This window comes from Spodoptera frugiperda, chromosome 20 (assembly GCF_023101765.2).
Source record: "Spodoptera frugiperda isolate SF20-4 chromosome 20, AGI-APGP_CSIRO_Sfru_2.0, whole genome shotgun sequence".
NCBI lineage: Eukaryota > Metazoa > Arthropoda > Insecta > Lepidoptera > Noctuidae > Spodoptera > Spodoptera frugiperda.
In genome coordinates, this window is record NC_064231.1 from 2,115,179 (window position 1) to 2,136,741 (window position 21,563).

General features: G+C 34.8%; 1 protein-coding gene across 4 annotated transcripts in view; it reads left to right on the forward strand.

The window, feature by feature from the left end:
- The window catches only part of LOC118262105 (protocadherin-like wing polarity protein stan), a 188,019-nt gene that overhangs the window by 82,489 nt on the left and 83,967 nt on the right, over positions 1–21,563 (forward strand). For all 4 annotated transcript variants that reach the window (XR_007706424.1, XR_007706423.1, XM_050701095.1 and 1 more), the window contains exon 4: positions 14,224–14,255. The gene's annotated coding sequence lies outside the window, so the exon portion shown is untranslated. The remainder of the gene's footprint in view (positions 1–14,223; positions 14,256–21,563) is intronic.

The following is a 21,563-nucleotide window of genomic DNA, read 5'->3' on the forward strand; positions in this document are numbered from 1 at the left end:
TAGTTCGCCACGTAGGTATCTGGGGTACAATTCCAATTTCTTTTATTGTCTGTCTCACTGCTGAGCAAAGGTCTCCCACAGGTCTTTTCAAAACTGCTTAATATATTATATTATCTTCAACCAAGTTCTGGCACATTTTTAGATTCTTATGTTGAATCAAATTGCGATCCTTAGTTCCCATGTCCATAGCACAGCTTAAAAAACATACATCATGTTTTTCTTATCTTACATCAGAAACTGGCCATATCTAAAAGATGGTAACTGCTGTTTAAACTGCAATAAGCAGTAATTACACAATATTACGGCTACCACAAGCCCCTATATCCTGAATCAACGATATAATTATGCTCGCTGAAATTTTAATGGTCCAATTTGAAGAACTCGACCATTAAGAACATTCGAAATGTAACCTTTATTTTATTGCTTTTTTAATCTCATATTTTAATTCGTGAAAATACGGGTATGTTATCAAATTTTCATTGTTTCATCCTGGGATTAACCTGATTGAATTGGTTTTATAGAATTTTAATACGGCGATATGTAAAGAATCATTTATTTTTATTTACTCCTAAATATCCCTGTATTTTTCTATCTTATTCTATATAGATCTATCATACATAGATAATCTAGACTAGATCTTGTGGTCAAGCACCCTTATAACTATCGAAAACGTATTACATAATAAGAAATACAAAAAAATGGTATTACAAAATAATAACCAAAATCCATGCTTCAAAAATCACACCCTATTTTTTCTTAATAAACTTTTATGGCATGTAAAAAAAGACAATGTTCCTAATTGTCTACTCAAACCCTTAAAATCGATCTTGTAGAGTTGGAAGCTATCATTAAGCGTTCCTTAAACAGGCCGGGAACCCAGTAACCTGTTGCCTTCAGACATTAGTTGCTAGTGGCCTTAATTGCTCCTCACGAGTGGCTCCGTAAGATAAGTTGTTCTGCTTATATTTAGTACTTGTGTTAAAGAATATCTGCAACTTCACAGACTTTAGCGAAGAGTTATTATGTGGTATCATAGCTTAATGAATTTTGTGGCTGGATTCGTAAATATGTATAGGTAGTATGTAGGTTTCTAGTTTGGGCAAGGCCTGCATGATTTTTTTAGTTTTCCGTATATACATATAGGGTTTTAGTTAGCAATAGTTTTTCTATAGTTAGAAGCTAGCTATAATAATATAGTGGCATTAATGAAATTGCTGGTAAAAGTTAACCAAGACATTGCGGTTTACCTTCAGTAAGACGTAAGCGCACGAAGTCCTAATAATATTAATAGTATTTTCAGTGGCCCGAAACGTTGTAAGGTTTTTATAGGCACTTAGCATATTTAACTCCATTTTCAGAAATTGTCTTACCGAAGGTGCGATTGGACCATGTTCCCGAAAGCTAGATTTTTTTGTAGTTTTCAGTGCAGTTAATGTCACAACAGTTGCATTATAACACCTCACATTTTCCAAAATATCGAAAATCCCGTTCTCCGTATCAGTTCACGACCATTTCACCGAGGACACACAGTATCAAACACCACATTAAATCCAGATCTACAACACAATAAACCCTAAAATAAAGTCACGTAGTAAATTTTATCGCCGAGGAAGCAAATCCGGACTTTAGATGCTAACCCTTAGAACGCGGCTGACATCAAGTTATCTCTAAGTTGCTGCTAAGTTACCTCGACTTATCTAAGTGAGCATCGAGTCGTGATAACAGTTTGCTTTAACAGAGAGAGGCAGAGGAAAAATGGGGTAGATAATGGATTTAATTAATTGTGTAGTTTCAGCGGTAATGTATAGTAACTTGTTCATCGAGTAGTTATTAGGTCTGCTTTTGGAAAAAAAAAAACAATATTTGAATCGAGTCTAGTAATGTGTGTGAGTGAGATGAAGGCGAACAAACTTACATAATTATATTATTCTACTAGCGACCCACCCCAGCTATTAAAAACCGCATAGGTGCAATGGGGATATATTATGCATGTAATATATATATATATATATATATAATATATATATATATATAAATTATCTATCTATTAAAATAAACCGCAACAAAATTCGTTGCGTAGTTTTAAAGATTTAAAAGCATACAAAGAGACATACGGACGGAGACCTTTAATATTCCTTTAACTTTTTTCTGGTAATTCCTCAAAGGAGTAGGCGAAAGTTTAGTAAATAGTTACTTATCAAATCTAACTATAGCGTAGTTTTCAGGCGTCACGATTTAACTAATAATTATTTACCCTTGAATCAATCAATCTTACCAACCAATATTGGTTGAGAAAAAATATAGAGTAGATGCCATTAATAATAGTGAAAGATAAAATTACTTATTTCAGAAATAATAAAAGAGTATTCATCACGCTAATCCAGACCGTGGCTATTTGGTTTGACCTACAAAAATACGTTCTGTGTAATTAAGCTACATTCACATTATCCTCTATTTCATTGTCTGGACTTTAAAAGAGACTGTGACCTCTGAGTTTGTTTCGGCATTTCTTCTCAGAGTAGTCAGATAGGAAATGCCGGCCTCATCTACCTGCACTATGGCTTGTTAAAATAACAGGTTACGAATAGATAACGTGTAAAAGTGTTATTTTATGACCTATTTACAGAAATAAATATCATTTATCATTTATCATTTAATTATTGTTTTTGATTGAGTTCTACAGACTGTATACTTAGGGCCAGACTATTATTATTATTTGTGCTATCAAAATTAGTACTTATCACCTTTTTCCAAAGGTCCAATTTCGGACTTTGATGACGCATGTTATTCTTCTATCAAGTCTATTTTTAAAACCAAACTTTATTGTTTACCTATTAAACCTGAGATTACACTAAAATGTACATTTTTACAAGCATAATAAAACGTATCTTTCCAAAATCAGCTTTAATTTTATCTAATATAGAGTTGTCATTAACTTACACTACATGATTACTTTAATTACTTACATCTACGTACGACTGAATAATTATTTTTGAATCAAAGACTATCTCGAAAATTTCTCACGGTGATTAGTATATTATTTAATTGTTTATTTCCTACAGTTTTCTACGGCCTTAACGGTACTTACTGTAGTTACGGTTTAGGATAATAAAATTTACACCTATTACAGACATGTACGTACATAGGTAGATTGATAAATATGCTCATTAATTCTGCGTAAAAGAGAAAAAAAAACACAACACAGTATTAAAAATGTCTTTTTTTCTTTTATTTATCGATTGTTTATGTAAAACATAATTATTTGTATATACTATTTAATATTTACATTGAATTATAAACTCATGGAGTGTCAACATATACTCAAAACAATAAAAATAAAAATACTGTACAGTTCTTTAAGTTTATTACATAGAGATAAAAATAGGAAAGTAAACTTTAAAACAGATCTATTCTATAACTTGTTTCACTCGCGGGGCGCGTGTGAAAACCAATATTTTCCGAACGGATAACGTTTTCAATAGCATTGCCGTGGGATTTGTAAAACTCTATACAATTTTATTTTATTTTATTTTCTACCTTAGTTTTTTTATTTTGAATTTATTCTGTTACAATTCAATTCAAATATAGAATAGGTATTTTTCACTTTACGGGACATCAATTAGTATCGTTTGTATTGGTTTTAATTGATTTTTTTATCATGTTTTGTTTTTGGCCGTAGGGATATCACCAGCCAGTATTGTAGTAGGTATTTGTAATAATACCTAACAATAACAAAATTTCTAATTCATTAGTGTACTTGTATGTTATTATATAAATTTTTTGTGTCAACATAAAGTGAATTGTTAGCCCCCAAGCTAGGATAATCCTATATCTTATTGTGAAATTCATTATTTATTTCTTTCTATTTCTTATTTATTAAACTACTGCGAATAGACATAAAGGTTTATTTCAGTTATATTTACTCAAAAAGAGTAAATGGCTATCATATAACATCTCTCCCTTTTACAGTCCTACAAAGTAAAACACGGGCATTTAAATGTAACTTTAAAAGGATACAACCGTATAATAACCCTTTTATCATATTATCTTGAAATAACACTGAGTGTAACACTGGAACGTACTCAAACAACATATTTCAAAGGAGTCTCATAAAAGTGTGCTCCCATTAATGTCGGCACATTGCACGCTATTACAAATGTTCACAAAATGGCGAATGAATACTATCATCACACTAATATTATAAACTTGAATTTTGGTTTGTTTGGATGTTTGTCCGTTAATAGCGCTGAAACTACTGAAAGGATTTTGATGAAAAATTTGTATTTCACTAAGATACTGTAAACGTCGTTAAGTTGATTTTCTCAAAAAATCCTTAGATTTTGTATTATAAATGGCAAATAAACAGTATTCTCTTTTCGAAATAATATCTATTGTAGTCAATATACTACATTAGATCGATGTTCTATAACCGATTTAATTAAAAGTACAATTAGAAAACAGCTCTAATTAATTTTAAATACGGTTTAAAATATATTACCCGAGCTCGTTGCGGATTAGTATACAAACAACAACAATAAATTTTAATCACTTTACACCAGTTTACTTTGAAGTAATTACTTACACAAGTTTTTAAGCGAAACGTATTTAACTGAGATACATGTTTGTACTACAAACTGTATTTTTACCCGACTCGACTGTAGGAAGGGTATTTAGGTTTGTTTATTTTAATTTAGTTGTATATTTTTTAAATTCTTATTAGTTCTCCACGGACTCTTGGTCCGTGTCATAAATGTCATATTTTTTTTACTATAAGACAAGTCTTATCAATGTTTATAGAGTACCTTTGTTACACACTACAATTAAACACAACTATAATTATTACAAGAATACTTACACTTTAACACAATTTTATTATCTACTTACCGACGGCTTTGCCAAATCACCCTACCAACGCACTGAGAGAACCGCCCAGCCCCAGCATCAAACACTCGTTCACGAGTATAATATGTGTGACCCACAAAACGGTAGTTAGGACACACTAATGTTTCATTTAATATCATTAACCATTATATCTGTTTGTAGTATCACCCAATAGTGTGACAAGCCACTAATGAAGACATGATGCCCAAGCTAATAGAAATTATCGTCTGTAGAAGAAGACTATCCTTGTCAATCCAATTAACTCCTTTCAACTTTCGCAAACCCTACTAAATAACTCTGTTTAGAAGTTTAACCTAAGCACAACATACCAAATGCCATCAAAAACATCTCAAAATATACTCGAACTGCAATAAAAACGAAACTATTGTGCGTCTCAATAAAGCGAGATACCAATTTAATTCGGTTCTCCATTACCTTGGGTTTTACGGCCGGTAAACTCAAGATTACAGTCGTAAAGTCGAAAAAAAAACTGCACTTGACTGGCTCATTCGTATTCAAGACACGTGGGGTCTTACACGGGGGTCAAATGTGACTACCGTAAGACAAGTGACACTTAGATTAAAGGATTCGTTTGACTTATCGGTCAAATAAAGTCTCTCAAGGGGTCTATTAGATTGTCTATTAGAATGTCGTAAAAACAAAATGGCTGTCAACTGTCAAATTGTACAAGAGCTGTGATTGGTTGTTTACCTTTTAACTAGCCAATCATGTTCGTTAGTTTAGACATTGGAATTAATTGAACGTTATAACAATAGCTACTTATTTGTGTTCTCTTATTGTTTGCTAAGCACGCATTTTACGATAATTATGAACTTTGTAACAACTCAATTTTGACTTACTCATCATTACCTTTGCAGTGTTGAACATTGGGGCATTACAGGCAAAAAAATAAAATGGGGTAAGTTCCTTGAATGAGTGGGGTATGTAAACAACTTAATTACGTAGTTTTTCCTAGAAGGGGAATGGCTGACTACACTAGTAGTACGCAGAAAAAAGGTGTGGCGTTAAAGTATGACATAGCGATATTAAGGTAAGCGTCCACAGGCCCGCAACGTACGCATCGCACGCAACGGATTTTAATTGGTCTTGTATAGAAACTCATACAAATGCGTCCACTGATCCGCATCGTACGGACCGCATCATTAGCAATGACTACATGCGATGCGTACTGATGACGTCATACGGAATGCGTGCGATGGGTACGATGCTGTGGACGCTTACCTTAAAAGAACGCTGTTGACTGTCTAGTTACAAACTTTAAATAGACTTCAACCTGATTAAGCATAAGTACGTTGAATTCATGAATAATACTGCCTCAGCACATTTTCAACGGTTTTTATCGTCCTTTGTTACATAAAAAGAAGTTAAAATTAAAACAAGATGACTCCGTCCTCCAGTGAACTTTTATCATAAAAATTAATTCATAATCCGGCTGCCAAGTAAACATGATTAAAGTCAAAATGGGCGGTCATTAATTTTATAATGTCAGCTTTTATTAATCTCATCACTCAAAATTAGAAAGAAGTGTTTTTAGGGCTGTTTTGTAGGCATCTGAAAGTTCGTGATCTTCTTTTCTTCTGTGCTGTTTAGCGTGGATGTACAACAGGTCATATCGGTACTCATACAGATATTAATATCTACTTACTTCTTTCAAGAATAGGATTTTGAGAATAAAACGCAAGTTACGGGGTATTGCTCTTGAAACCAATTCTGATTGATCGACATTGTGTGACATTTCGTACTCTTCAGTTGCAACACAGTATTGCGCCTTTGGATATTAAATAAACTAAATTGTATGAAGATTGGCTTTATATTCTGTACTCTGTATGCTATTTTAACGGCTACGATTGGGATTGTATAGTTTAGATATTAATCAATTATTGAAATTTTATTAGATTGACATTGAGATAGAGCTTGGTTAAAGTAAATCATTTAATTTGATACTGAAGTGTTTTATTTAATTTCTTCTAAGAAAACTTTAAAACCTAATGAAGCATATCGAACAAAACGTTAGTTGCATTTTTAACTACCGCCCACAGGTCACTTTGCACACGTGAATGCAACTGACAAAATATCACTTCAAACCATAAGTTTGTTGCACAATTTGTTTCATAAACTGTCAGGATATAGTTTTGTAGCAACAAGGAAAAGCTTTTCACGATATCTGTTATGCATTTTGTAAATAGTTTCGAGTCAGTTTTCATTTGCAAGTTGGGACTGCACCTCGTAAACTTGCAATACGTAGTTTATTTATTTAAATCGTCTGTAACTTTGTTTGAAGTCTTGGGACATTAGAGCGAAAATGTCTCCTTGGATGTTTTGCTAAGTTCTGTCTGATGTTATAATTATTTTAAGACACTAGTGAATTATTGGGCAAAGGTTTTGATTTTTGTGCCAGCTTAAATTATTCGAAAATCTTCTCTGTAATCTTTCAACTTGTCATAAATGAAGACTAAGAAACTAGAAGTTAATAAAAACGGAAAGTCCAAAGAATTAAAGCCAATTATAAAATTTGCGAATTTTGTTATTGTCGGTAAACTCTTTATTTAGCTTGCTTTACAATATGTCAGAAATATTTCTTTTAACATTTTAAATGATATTTTGCATTGTAAAAGAGCACTATCCAATATTTCCTTGGCTAAACTAAAGTAAAGAGGTATATAGGTAACATTACATTGCACAAAAAACACTTCAAAACTTACCCTCCCAATTCCCCACTTAATTCCTTTAAGAAACTTAAAATCAGAAAGCCAAACTTGAACAAAATCACTTAGGGCTGCAACTTCAGCACTTGGAATCGCGAATGTATAATGAAATTTAACTGTAGGTAAAGAGCTGGGAGGCAAATCGTGGCACACGTGTTCCAAGTTCCTTAAGTATCGTCCCCAATACCTTCATTATGCTACCAGCGGGGGAACGGTATGAAATATGGCTACTGAGCGAAGGGGGAGACTTGGAGACTGTTTCTGGAGGCTGCGATAAGCGGGGACGTAGTGTTGTGGAGGTTTGGCAACATGTTGGCGAACGGTTTCGATGTGTGTGTGTTTCAAGATGGCTTTTTGATGCAGGTGAAAAAATATGCTGGTTTTGTTGTCGTGTTATTTACGTAGTATTTATGAAGGTAAAGAAGTACAATTATTATTTCATTCTTCTTTATACTAATATTTTGTCAGTTGCGGTAGGATCAGCAGCTAGGCTATAGTGTTCGCGTATCGTGAGATCACATTTTCGCCTATCATTGGTCGAGATTATCTTCCGCGATTGAACTTACGTTGAATGTTGCAAATAGACATTTACAAAATTTTGATTGTTGCCTTGCATTGTTCCAATTGTTGCCCTTTATTTACTCTTGAATCTATAAGTTACAGCTAATACAGGATAAACGTATCCGTAAAAATAAAACGTAACTTTTCAAAGTTTACTCCCCATCCTACAAGACCGTGTATCCCGAAGACGATGTCCCGTTGCGATTACGTCCCGTACAACTTGATAAAGGCATTAAAATATGCAAGTAACCGCCTTAGAAGCTCTTTATAACCAGCTATCTAATTAGTGGTAGACAGCACAAAGCAGACCCTGACAATTATGTCGTAAACAACGGCTTTTATTTAATAAACGTTCGGGTTAAGCTAGCTTACGATGGCGGTTCATATTTCCTAGTCAGGCCTTTTATAGAAAGATCTTCTTTAAATCGGAATAAATGTGTATGAAGGCAGTTTGCAATTATGAAGATTTTATTTTTCATAGCTATTCGCGCGCGGTTTCACCCGCTTCTCGGTTTAAATTGTACTATGATGTTTCATATCATACAACTCTTCAATATAATTATAGACTATCTCACACACTTTCGTTCGAACCAGAAGTTCTACAAATTAGCGCGTTCAACCAAACAAACTCTTCAGCTTTTACAACAAAAAGCTATTAAGTATAGATCATAGATCGTGCGGGAAACTATTTATTAAGTTCCGATATCATAGTTCTGATAAAAAGTATTGAGAACGAGGTGTCTGGGTCGAAGAGTTCTCAAACACGCGAACTATCTGTAAATTCTTAGACAATCTTGAATCGAGTGTGAAATTCTCTAAGCAGCACACCGTTCCATCGTTCTGTGTACGTTAATTGACAAAAAGAAAATAAAGTGTAGTAAAAAAACTGAAAAATATTAAGAAAACCGAAAAAAGCCCAATAATGCTTTGCCCGATCCAAGAATTGAACCCGAGACCCCTTGCTTAGCAGTCTCACTTACGTCCACCTGACCAACGAGGCAGTCCAAACAACACATTTTAAGTAATCCAAAAAAAAATCCCAAAGAAAAAAATCAATGAAAACGTACGATTTTGCCAGTTCATATCTAATGATTATAAATTGAGCGCTGTAACTCGGACATTGACAAACGACATGTTTTCTATCAAATATTTAAAAGGAGGGTTCGTAGTTCGAATCCCATCTGGGGCCACAGATGTTCCCTACTAATTGCGCGATCACTGTAATAAATTACAATTTGTTATGTAAACTAATTAGTGTGGATCTTTTCCAATCAGATAGAAACTCATTGTTTGTGCAACTTAATTATGCTAATGTTAATGATTGGTTGAATAGAGATGGGTAGATTAGGATACAACTTTGAATAAGTATGTACCTATTTGTATTGCGATCTAAAACGGCATAAAGTTTTGTCTGAGCTTACTGAATGTTTAAAATTGACTTTGTTAGTTTATGTGTGATTATTATTCACTCTCGTCAAAATGGCTGAAGGGATCGAGATGAAATTTGAACAAGTGTAGATTATGATCTGAAAAAGTTTCCTGAGTTCATAGGACACTTTTACCCCACAGAACCGCAGGGAAACCACTGTCAATAGCTAAGTAATTAAATTAATACATCATTATCATGAGTCTGTGTCCATCTACTACTGAACATAGGCCTCGCACATATCTGTATCTTTTAAAGTATAGTTGGATAATTAAATTAAATAATAAATGAATTCTAAAATACACATGTTGCGCTTGTATCAAAGAGCTGTTCTAAAACAAAACGTTTTATTTTTATACGTCGCAGAAAGAGTAGCTCGTAAGTAACATTTTAAATCAGTAGCAGCACTAAACTGTATAAGTAATTCAGTGAATTGTTTTAGCGATAGTGAATCCCGAGATTGTGGTATGAATATTTACTGTAGTACTGTACCCTTAGTACCAGTTTGTTTTACGTTGAACGAAATAGAAACGAGATCGCGTTCGGCGCTCTGATTGGTTGTTTCATTCGCGCCGGCCAATCAGATCGCCGAACGCGGTCTCGTTTTGTTTCAACGTTAAACAAACTCGTACTAAGGGTGCAGAGTACATTTTTACAATAGTTCTACCTCTTTTGTAAGGAACTTTATTACTGTGCTTCAGTATTAATAACTTACTGTAATAAATGTTAACATACTGCGGCTGCAATTCCCCTAATGGTAAGGGGTGTGCTAATGATAGATCATATTTTGCCAGTTATGTTTTATTGTTGTCCTCATCAGAGCAGCTTTGACACTATGGGCTTCTTCATAAGAGGTTTTGCCATATTTTTTTATGATGATAAGACGGTAAACGAGCAGACGGATTACCTGATTGTATGCAATCCGAGACTCCAGAGACTTACAAATGCGTTGCGGGCCTTTTGGGGGATAGGAATTTAATGATTGTTGTGGAATTGGAGATTGGAAAGATTTAGGAGGGGGTATTTGGGCCTCCGATAACCTCACTCACGCAACGAAACACAATGCAAGCGTTGTTTCACGTCGGGTTTCTGTAAGGCCGTGGTATCACTCCGGTCGAGCCGGCCCATTCGTGCCGAAGCAAGGCAAGGCACACTTAATAAATAATCTACATGGATGACAGACGCGCTGGATATCAGAGAGCACTACTGCTTAACTTTAGCTAAATGTGTAGATACATGTGTGTGTGTGTGTGTGGGTATTTGTATTAAACTTTTACTCTTCCTTTTTCAACTATAGTAAACATCAATCATGTCTGTATCACAAAAACGCGGCTCCACTGCAACTATGTCAAAACGAACGCTATCTAAAAAGATTGCTAAAACTTTAAATTTTCCTGACAAACACTTTTTTAATATAGATCTACCGAAAAACGCCGACAGTGCTTTACGTTAAAAAGCAGGCTAGTGACAAAAACGAACAAAAGTCCGCTCAGGATGTAGCTTTAAAAAAATCTGGGGGTGACTTTGATTGCGGAGGTGGTGCTGTATAAAGCCGTAGTGGGTAATTTTGTCCCGCACTCCCCAAGAATATAATAAAGTTGTCAATTTGCGCTTCCTCCCTCGCCACTCGCGAGCCCCAAATTAACCTGACACTCTGCATTTATTTCTATTCCGTGTCACTGTTTTGTGGCCGAGTTTTACTTACTCGTGTGTTATAAATGCACCAAAGTTAGTGAATTTTTTGCACTACATTTAATCCGTCGTTTGTTTACATTCGTATAAAAACTAAAAATATTTTCCTTTTTGCAATAACAAGACTTTGTAAAAGTATTTGGCTAAACATTAAATCAACTTTATAATGTACTGATACTACCTGCAACCAAACTAATGGAACAATCAACAAAATCTTCATTCATTTGTTATAATTATGAAGCATATTATCCTTGTGCTGTTATAATCCGCAGAGGCTACACAAAATTAACTTCTATTTTATGCAATAATAAAATCATTATCGCCAGCAACGCTACAGCTTACAGGCTCTAAGATCGTCAATTCATTCTTCCCTCGGGCTTTTGGCCATTTATAATACTTAAATTAACCCATTGAAATAAATACTCGAGCCTATAGCCTGAATATTAAAACAAATGTGCCTCAACCGAGGCAATTTCCCTTTACATTTGAACATCTTCAGAAATATCCCAAGTCTAGATAATTCCCAAGATGTGTGGGCACATAAATTCGCGAGGTTGGCAACATTGTACCTTTCTAATTAAGAATAGGCCGCAGCAAGCGCTTAAAACGTAAGGTCTTGTGGAATGGGAATCTCCATATTATGTAAATTTCTTGGATCATGTTCTGCCTAATTTATGGGGGTACTAATTTGGAGCTATGAAACGCTACTTACGATTAAATTAATCACCTAGAGGCCCTGGGCTCAGGCTGATGTGTTCTCAGATTAAGGTGAAGCTATTAAACTAGTTCGTTGTAAGGTGTCTAAGTGTTAATAATGTAGTCTTGATTGCAAACCGACCTCTTCATTTCCTCCAGGTCGTAACACGGAGATTATTGCGACACTAAGGTTCCTAGTTATTATAACTAGAGTAATTTAATTTATTGCTTTTTGTGAGCTTTAGCAGTAAATTATTTAGTGCCTGTTTAAAATAAATGCTAATTGGCTTGTTTGTGAAGAGATCGTAAAAGCGAGTGATGAAGTTGTAGCTATTTTTTGGTCCAGTAATTCTCATTGACAGCTCAGCCCTTTTAAAGTTTAGCAACATACATATTATGGTGCTGCCAAGTACTAACTCGCAGAAAACAAATACTATTAAAAATGTTGGCACTACGATCTGTCAGAGAAATCCGCATGTACAAAACACATTTTAGCACTACATTTTCACTACGTAGTATAAAACAAAGTCGCTTTCTCTGTCCCTATGTATGTTTAAATCTTTAAAACTACACAACGGATTTTGATGCGGTATTTTTACTAGATGGAGTGATTCAAGAGGCGTATTTAATAATGCATAATTTATCACCGTTGCACCCATGCGAAGCTGGGGCGGGTCGCTAGTATCACATAAACAATCTCACAATCAACAATAAACAAAAACATTAATTCCAATGAAAATCATCTGAACTTAACACTAGAAATCGTAAAAGCAATCATAAATCAGATAAACCAGATTTAATCAAGATAGTACGATAACTGGAATGACTAAAGCAATTCTAGAATTTTCCAATCCAGGAAATAGTTCCCTAGGTACCTAGGTAATAGATGAACTATGATATTAATACCTGGATCTGAACGGAATCTAATTGAGAGCGATTGTAAACAATGTGCCGACGGGCCATTGTGATATTTTTGTATTAGCCACGTTGGTACTGGCGTGAAGAAAAGTGCTTGGTTGAAAAAAAAAATATTAAATTGATAATTATATTTTGTGTGTGTTTGCGTTTGGTGGTTGGTGAAACTGACCTATTTTGAATTGATTGTTTGACTGATTTATTTATTGTTCTATGTCATTGAACCGATATATTTAAGGCTGGAACCATTATTTTACACACACACACACACAAACTTCACGCCTTTTATCCCCGAAGGGGTAGGCAGAGGTGCACATTACGGCACGTAATGCCGCTATACAATGTACACCCACTTTTCACCATTTTTGTGTTAAAGTCCCATGTAATAGGGCCTATTGCCATATCCTGGACACAATTCCAGACTCCGTGCTACTACCGAGAAATTTTCGAAAATCCGAAAAAAACCCAGTAATACTTTGCCCGACCCGGGAATCGAACCCGAGACCCCTTGTTCGGTAGTCGCACTTGCGACCACTCGACCAACGAGGCAGCCATTATTTCCTTGTCTATTATTGGGTTGTGTAGAGAAGAATACATTGTATCTTTTAATGAAATAAATATTTAAGCATTGATGAATTAATGTACGTAACTGTACATTTAACAACAAAGCAATAAATATATCACATCAGAACATTTATTTGATTTATATCACCAACCGAAATTGGGACTAAAAAAGTAGGTAATTATAAAGTTTCGACCACCTGTCGGCGACTGTACAGGGGGGCCGACAGATGGCGCTGTATTATATTTCACGGCTGGACAATTAGCTAACATCACAGAAATGTTTGTTCGGGATAACTCGCCCAACAAAAATTTAATTTCCACCTCGTTTGTCCATACATATTAATATTTTCAAACTGTAAACTTCATGGGATGTTTGGATTTCTCATATTTGTATGATTAGGATCGAAATAATGTTGTTGTATTGTTTTGTTTTGTTATTTGTAAACAAGTGTTTATTTTATTGGGATTTTGGCAGATTTATATGGAATGTTTTGTTTTCATGCCCGATGTTATTATTCCTTTTAAAAAATGATTACGTATACCTCCGGAGATGCGGACTGCCGAGCGAGTTTACCGGGGCTCAAAAAGCAGGAGTAGGAACGGGGTGCTTTTTAGTCAATAAGATACATTGTAACACAAAAAAATACATACATATTATATAAATTTATATTCCTTAAGGTTATATTATATCTCCTGATTATTATCTATATGTTCAATTTCAACACTAGACAGCAAATAATGTTATCCTATTTTTATTTCCAGATTAACCAAGACGGAGTTTGGCGAATCTAAAGGTAGATACCATTTGATATATTTCGATATCAATAACATCGTAACATATTGAGCATCAATATATTTTATTATCCTTTCCCTGTTCGGACGCCATAACCAAAATGCTATAAATATGAGCTAAGTGCATTAAACATATCAAAGGAGGTTGTATGAGAAAGATAATATCTTTAAAAGGTTTTTCATTAAAACAGGAAGCTTCGTTTATCACAATTTACCGGGAACGCAACTTGGTACTTTTGATGATGATGATACAATAGGTATTCTGTTGGTTATTTACCTGTTATAAAGATTGGAGTATTTTAGAAGAATTATAGTATATGTAGAATTTAGTAGGGCTGATCCCTGATCCGGAGCTGCGAACTACCTAGTTAGTTTACCGGGGCTCCAGCTCGAAAAGCAAGAGTAGGATTGGGGTGATTTTTAATCAATAAGCGACTGACACTCCCTGTCGCCTCTCTCAAGGCAAGAGAAGTCATTGGATGATTGTCCCCCATATAGAAAATATACTATATTGCGAAAGTATATTGTTACAATATGAAAATTGCCTATTCTGAATTAACATACGCATTAAATATCAAAAACGCCTAAAATAAAGAAAACTAAGCAAAACCAACTGCACACTACACAGATCTAACAAACAGTACACAGCAATGTAAACTCTAAAATAAATACAGCAAGAACAAAAATGCAATAAAAATACGTTTGTGCTAGTACAATCTACCGGGTTTACTTACATGGTATCGCTATCAAAAACATACGCCGAGACCTTACATTATTCATAGCCGCTTCTTCTGGGCGGTCGCTGTTGGGTACCTAACTACCTATATTGTATGTACACTACGCTGTAACTACTTCCAGTCGTTGAGTCAAAGAAAAACATCGTGTTTGTAATGGGGAAAACAATTGGAAGTTTATTTTAGTGTTTGTTATTATTAAGTTGCAGTGGTGTAGGATTTACTTAATCAATGTCCTCTGGGATTATTGAAATATTGCAAGTTATAAGTGAATGTTTTTCCATGTTAAGGGTGCTTGCCACCAAGGATGTGCTTAGGCTACGTTGCTGTGGATGCGTTTGGCTTTCACTAATCATACTCATTGGTACACATAGCTTACTACTGGTGGAAACCAACTCAACTAAGCTAAGTTTTTATATGGAAAGATGCGTGTTATGGATGCGTGCTACGGATGTGTGCTATGGATGGCTTTCCTTTCCCTTCCTCGCACAGATACATAGCTTAGTATCAGTGGAAACGGTCACATAGTTTCACAGCTTAGCTATTACATTTCATAGCATAGCTACATAGCACGCCTCTGGTGGAAAACATCCTAATACCAACACTCTTTGTTCTTATTAAGACAGTTAACTTCTAAATGTTATAGTTGAATACATAACTATCTAAAATCCTCAAATAACAAGCAATTAGACTCCATGGCATTATCCAAGATACTTCCTTGCTAAGGTAAATGCTCCTTTCATTTCCCATGACTCTCAGGGTAAACAAAGCGAACCCAGGGCTTGCCTCATTAACTTTTACTACACAGACGGACTAACCAACTCTTTTAAATTAAAACAGAAAACGAAACATTCAATATAAATGGTGAAAGGAACAAATTAAAAGATCCTATGGGCGCTACACCGCTTAAAGGGGCTTTAGGGCTTCTTAACAAGAATACTGATTTTATTTGTGGTTAAAAAGTAAGGTTTGTGTGTTGTAATTACTGTAGCTATGCCTGAACTGAATGTGCATATCTGTGAACTACTTTATGTAAAGTTAATGTTTATTTAACTTTAGTTCTCAAATTGAATTAACAGATCCGGGGTACGAAATTTCTTCTCTATTGTAATCTTTAAACACAACACTCTTATTAAAGCCGTGGCAAATAATTTTAGAACACCTTATAAGTACATATATTAAAAGCTAACATACCGCGTCAAACAGTTGCGGTATTTCTATACCTATGTATGTATGAAAGTAGCGACTAAAGCAAGTCTGTACTGAAGCCGCTGACTCATCGGTTTTTACGTGCGTAGGACTCTACAACGCATGCGGGTTTGTCTGCAGATCTATAATTCTAAGTCGTATTGAAGTTTCGAACTCATGCCTTTTCTTCTAGTGTTGTTTTTGGACAAACACATGACAATTCTCGATAAATACCTACCTAGTCTTTAAAATAGATACTACTAGGTATTAGAGTAATTTGTAATTGATATTTGTGAGTTTTCCTCGTTGTTCATAATAATGACTCCAAAGTGTGTTGTAAGCCTATGTGTACATACATAAATACACGTCACGTCTGTTACCGATGGGGGTAGGCAGAGACAATGGAATGCCAATTGCTATGAATCTTACATACCTCTTTCGCTTCATCAACAGTCATGTTCATGCATGCTTGTCGGTTAAGAGTACTTTTAATTTGGCCCTTCTTTAATATATCGCCAATCTAGCCGCTATATGTCCGCCTAGGGCGCCCTCTTCCGACGGCCCCATTCATATCCGCCTTGTATATTTCTTTCGTAAATCTGCTTTCATCTATCCTTTCTACATGTCCAAACCATCATAACATTCCCTTTTCAATCCTTGTCACTACATCGTCTTTCAAGCCACAGCTTTTTCTAATAACACTAAGCAGATGTGTCTCGTTTGATAAATATGTTTAACATAAAGAATTTAATGTCATTTATCAGACTTGTACATCATATTCAATTACTTTGTTGTGAAAACTGCAAATAAAGCAAGTTTTCGTATTTATAATATTAGTATTAGAATCCAACAGATGAATAAATATCTAAATACAATACAAAATCTAGAAGCAACAAGTAAAAGTAAATAATATTTATAAGGAAAATCCAAAACCTAATAAAAATACAAAGGATTTAGAACGTTAAGCTGTGACAAAAGAGTACTTAATGCCTTGCGTCATCCATTTGACATGGCGTCTGCAAATGGATTACTTTCTGATGTGGGAGTAGACGAAAGTGATATCACTTTTTTGTTGCAAAGAAATATTGCATTGTAAAGCTTTAATAATAGAGCACATATTTGCTTAGAAATTATAATGATAGTGCTTATGGAAGAGTAAGTAATTCCTTTTCACTAAGTAGTTCTACATTGTCTCATTGTGGTTGAATAGGTACCTCAATGTCTTTTTAGCGAGGTCGTATTTACAATAACTTTAACACATTAGAGGCCATGTCAGACAACGCTGACCGACACTAGTGGAGGAATAGCCTTTAACAGATTTTTGTTGGCAGTTAAAGGCTTAAACTATATAGATTATACTTGAACCTAACTATGTCAATACATAGTAAAAAAGTAGGTGAAAATAGCCATAAAACTTACGACAGTTGTATTTTATTTATTTGGTTACACGCGGACAAAATACAGGGAAACATTATACATATGTACTCGTATATAGGTTTCATAGAAATAATTTTTCTCTAAATTCAACTACTGGCGCCACTTACTAGGATCGTTACATACCTCTTTCCTTCATATTCCCATGTAAATAACCAAATAACATTGGCAAATAAACAACCATCCAACACAACATAAGAACTACGTATCATCTGCAAGTAAGGGCATAACGATACAAAATCAACATCCCATTATAAACACCAGATTAATCGCAGCTTCGAATAATTTATTCCATAAATTCTATTGGTTTATTCGAAGCAAATTGCTACATCGGATACATAAAGTATGGTTTATCTGGGAGATAGGTAAGTTAGCTTCGCTTACATTCAAATCAGTCATGGTTTGCCTCCTTTTGGGTTACAGATTGCATGTTATCAACAAGAGTTATCGTAAGTCCAGGTTTTGTGGCGATTAGCATTATAAATCGGCTCCATAATGTGAATGGAGATTATATGGAGAGAAAATTTCCTCTTTTATCATGGGATTTATTTCACTTGTATCGTTTTGCCTACCGTATAGCTTATGGAGTATCAACAGGAGTATATTTTTCAGAACTGCAAGACTGCCTCGTTGGTCAAGTACTCGCAAATGCGACTGCCGGACAAGAGGCTCGGGTTCGATTCTCGGGTCGGGTAAAGTATTACTGGGCTTTTTTCGGTGTTTCGAAAATTTCTCAGTAGTAGCACGGAGTCTGGAATAGTGCTCAGTATATGGCAATAGGCTCACCCCCTATTACATGGGACTTATAACACAAAATGGTGAAAAGTGGGTGTAGGTACATTGTATAGCGGCATTACGTGCCGTAATGTGCACTTCTGCCTATCCTTTCGGGGATAAAAGGCGTGACGTTGCTTGGTATAGTTTTCATATATATAAACTAAATAGGATTTATAAACATAAATCCTATTCAAGTTTATATTTGGATATTAATTAAATACAAGAGTGCAGAGGGCATAGTACTTTGTCGTTCCTAAAAAGTACTAGCCATAAAATAAATAAGAGTAAATAAGAAAAAAGAAAAACCTCACAATACACATGTGTGATAATAACTAAGTCAGCCGAAAAGATTTGATTAATACCTACGTAGTGAATGAGCACATCATATTAAGGGACCAAAGATAAGTCCCTTTTATCTTTAGCATTAACGGTCTCGTCTTTATTAAGGTTTATTATAACCTCGTAACACTTAGACATAGTTTTTTTTTTTTTTGGAATATTGGACGGATCACCTGAGGGTGAGCGGTCGGCGTTACCCATTGACACCTGCAATACAAAAGTGAGCAGTTCTCTTACTATTGCAGAAATGTGGATAGTTAATAGGTACATAATATTGTAAATATACTAATTTAAACTTATTGTTGTGAATATGAAAGTTCATATTTAAGATCATTAATTTCACAGAAAAATACTATTAAACTACTGTTTTTTTTTATTTTTTAAAACTTTGCATATACATCACACCAAGACCTGAAACAACAATTTGTGGATCACACAAAGAATTGCTTTGGGCGAATCGAATCCGCTACACGTTGCACGGCAGCCAGTTGTCCAGCCACCACGCCAACCGTGCAGTCTGTAAGTGTTAATATAGTATGTCTCACGATAGTTATTAAAAAAATTAAAACTCATCCTAACAAAACCATCTTGCCTTTCTCATTCTCACACCCAATTAAAGCTGTCCTATACATCATCTCATGTCCTAAAAGACATGAGTGATACTGGTATCATCTTACATAACAGGCAGGATATGCTAATAATTGGCTAAAGACTCTAAAATTGGCTGAATTCGTTGTTATGTCTGCCATTTGACTAAGGGACTGACCGTTTAAAAATAGTTATCTTGTTTATTCAAGTTGATTTGGCTGGGAATGTATTCGTAGACTATGCAATGTACTGGCTTACATGATGAGTGACTAAGCTTTGACGTGATATCATAATATGTTGAACTAAGTATTATCGCTGCGTCTTAATAATATTTTGAGCGAATTAGTCTTTGTTCACTCTTAAGTAAAACTACCTTTAATAGAGATCATTGCGTTGTGTTTCGTTGTATGATTAAGGTTATCGGAGGTCCAATTATCCCCCCTTTCCGATCTTCCCAATCCCAAATTACGCAACACCCCTTAAACTCCTAACCATGGAAATACCAGCAACGCACTTATAACGCCTCTGGTGTTTCGGGTGTCCATGGTTCGCTCGTTTACCAACTTATACCATAAAAAAGATCATTAATCACTGAGAATATTTTGGGACCTAATAACATCGAGTCTAGTAAATGTCTCTAACTATAAAAAAATCTGAAGATGAGACTTTAAGTTCACAACTATTGGGTAGTAGATTTTGATATTCGTTATAATAATAATTCACTCATACAATGGATCTAGACGAAACTCAAACCCTTATAAAACCCTTAAACAAACTTCATTCCCCTCTTATACATACAATTTAGTACACTTAAATGTAAACACAAGGCATTCCCTATAAGCACGATGCCATAAACTCATAAGTTTACCACCTTCTATATGACACCAGCTAGCACTTGCCGGAGTTGCAAGCAACACCCTGTGTAGTCGTTACTATTCGATCTTATGGCACTTTGGATGCAATTCTGAAACGTGGAGCCTGTTTTAAACGCTTATTTTGTATTCATTTTAGTGTAAATATACGTTTATTTTTGAGTTTTAATGAAATAAATACGGATACTGGTTTGGAAGTGCAATTATATTCTGCAATGCATTCACGTATGCCTACTGATTTAAATCCCAAATTATTGACGATTTATATTTTCTTCTAAATTATTTAAGAAACAGAAGAGAAGAGACTGATTTGTATCAATACATGTGTATCACATTTACACAAACAAACTCAAAACTTCTCATTTATTTCCAATCGCCACAATGGAGATCACAATACAATTATTTTAAAGGAATAACAAGTTCAAAAACAAAACACAAACACTCGATTCAGATGCAATGCAAAGATGCAAATAAACCATTATTCCTAGTCGCCGACCGCTTCCGAACGATTGCGTCCGTCCCTTAAAACGACGACAGCGCCAAACTTCTCTTCCGGAAATTAAAAATACCATCTGCTCAACGATCAGTGTTGCCATGATAAATATTGAAATATTATCGTTTCTTTTGTATACAAATTCAATAAAAAGGTCCCAACGATTGATGAATTATTGTGAAAGGAGTTTACAGTGAATTCAATTAGATGGCTTCAAATGGAGAATAAATGATTATTATACGACATAAAGTTAGATGTGTTCGTGAATTATTATTTTATTTACGGCTAGTACTAAAGCTGCGGTACTCCGGTGGCTTGACACTTTAATCTTCAAGCTATTTTCCTTTGACAGTAATAATCATTTTGCGAATTAATTGTCCAGCGGTATAGGCTATAAAGTTATATGGAGGTATTTTCCATTATACATTGAGCTTGGTGCGTCATCAGAACATAAATAATTGTTAGTTAGCATTGCAACCGGAGCTGCGGACTACCTAGCGAGTTTACCAGGGCTCCAGCTCGAAAAGCAGGAGTAGGAACGGGGTGGTTTTTAGTCAGTAAGAGTCTGACACTTCCTCTCGCCTCGTCCAAGGCAGGAGAAATCATTGAATGATTTTGCACCCCTCAAAATAAATAATTAAAAAAGCGTTGCAAAATAAATTTGACCACTAAAAAAAGTCATTTACTCTAAATAACTCATTTAACAATTATTTCTTAAATTTTATTTTTAATGTTATACAAATAAAAATCGATATTCGATCCAGTAGCTACAAATGAGATATTTTTGGAAAATAACCACTCTCCAAAAGCCTCACGTTCAAACATACAATCCATTATAACATATCACATGAAGTAAAGGATCATGGGAGCAATTTGAGAGAGTCT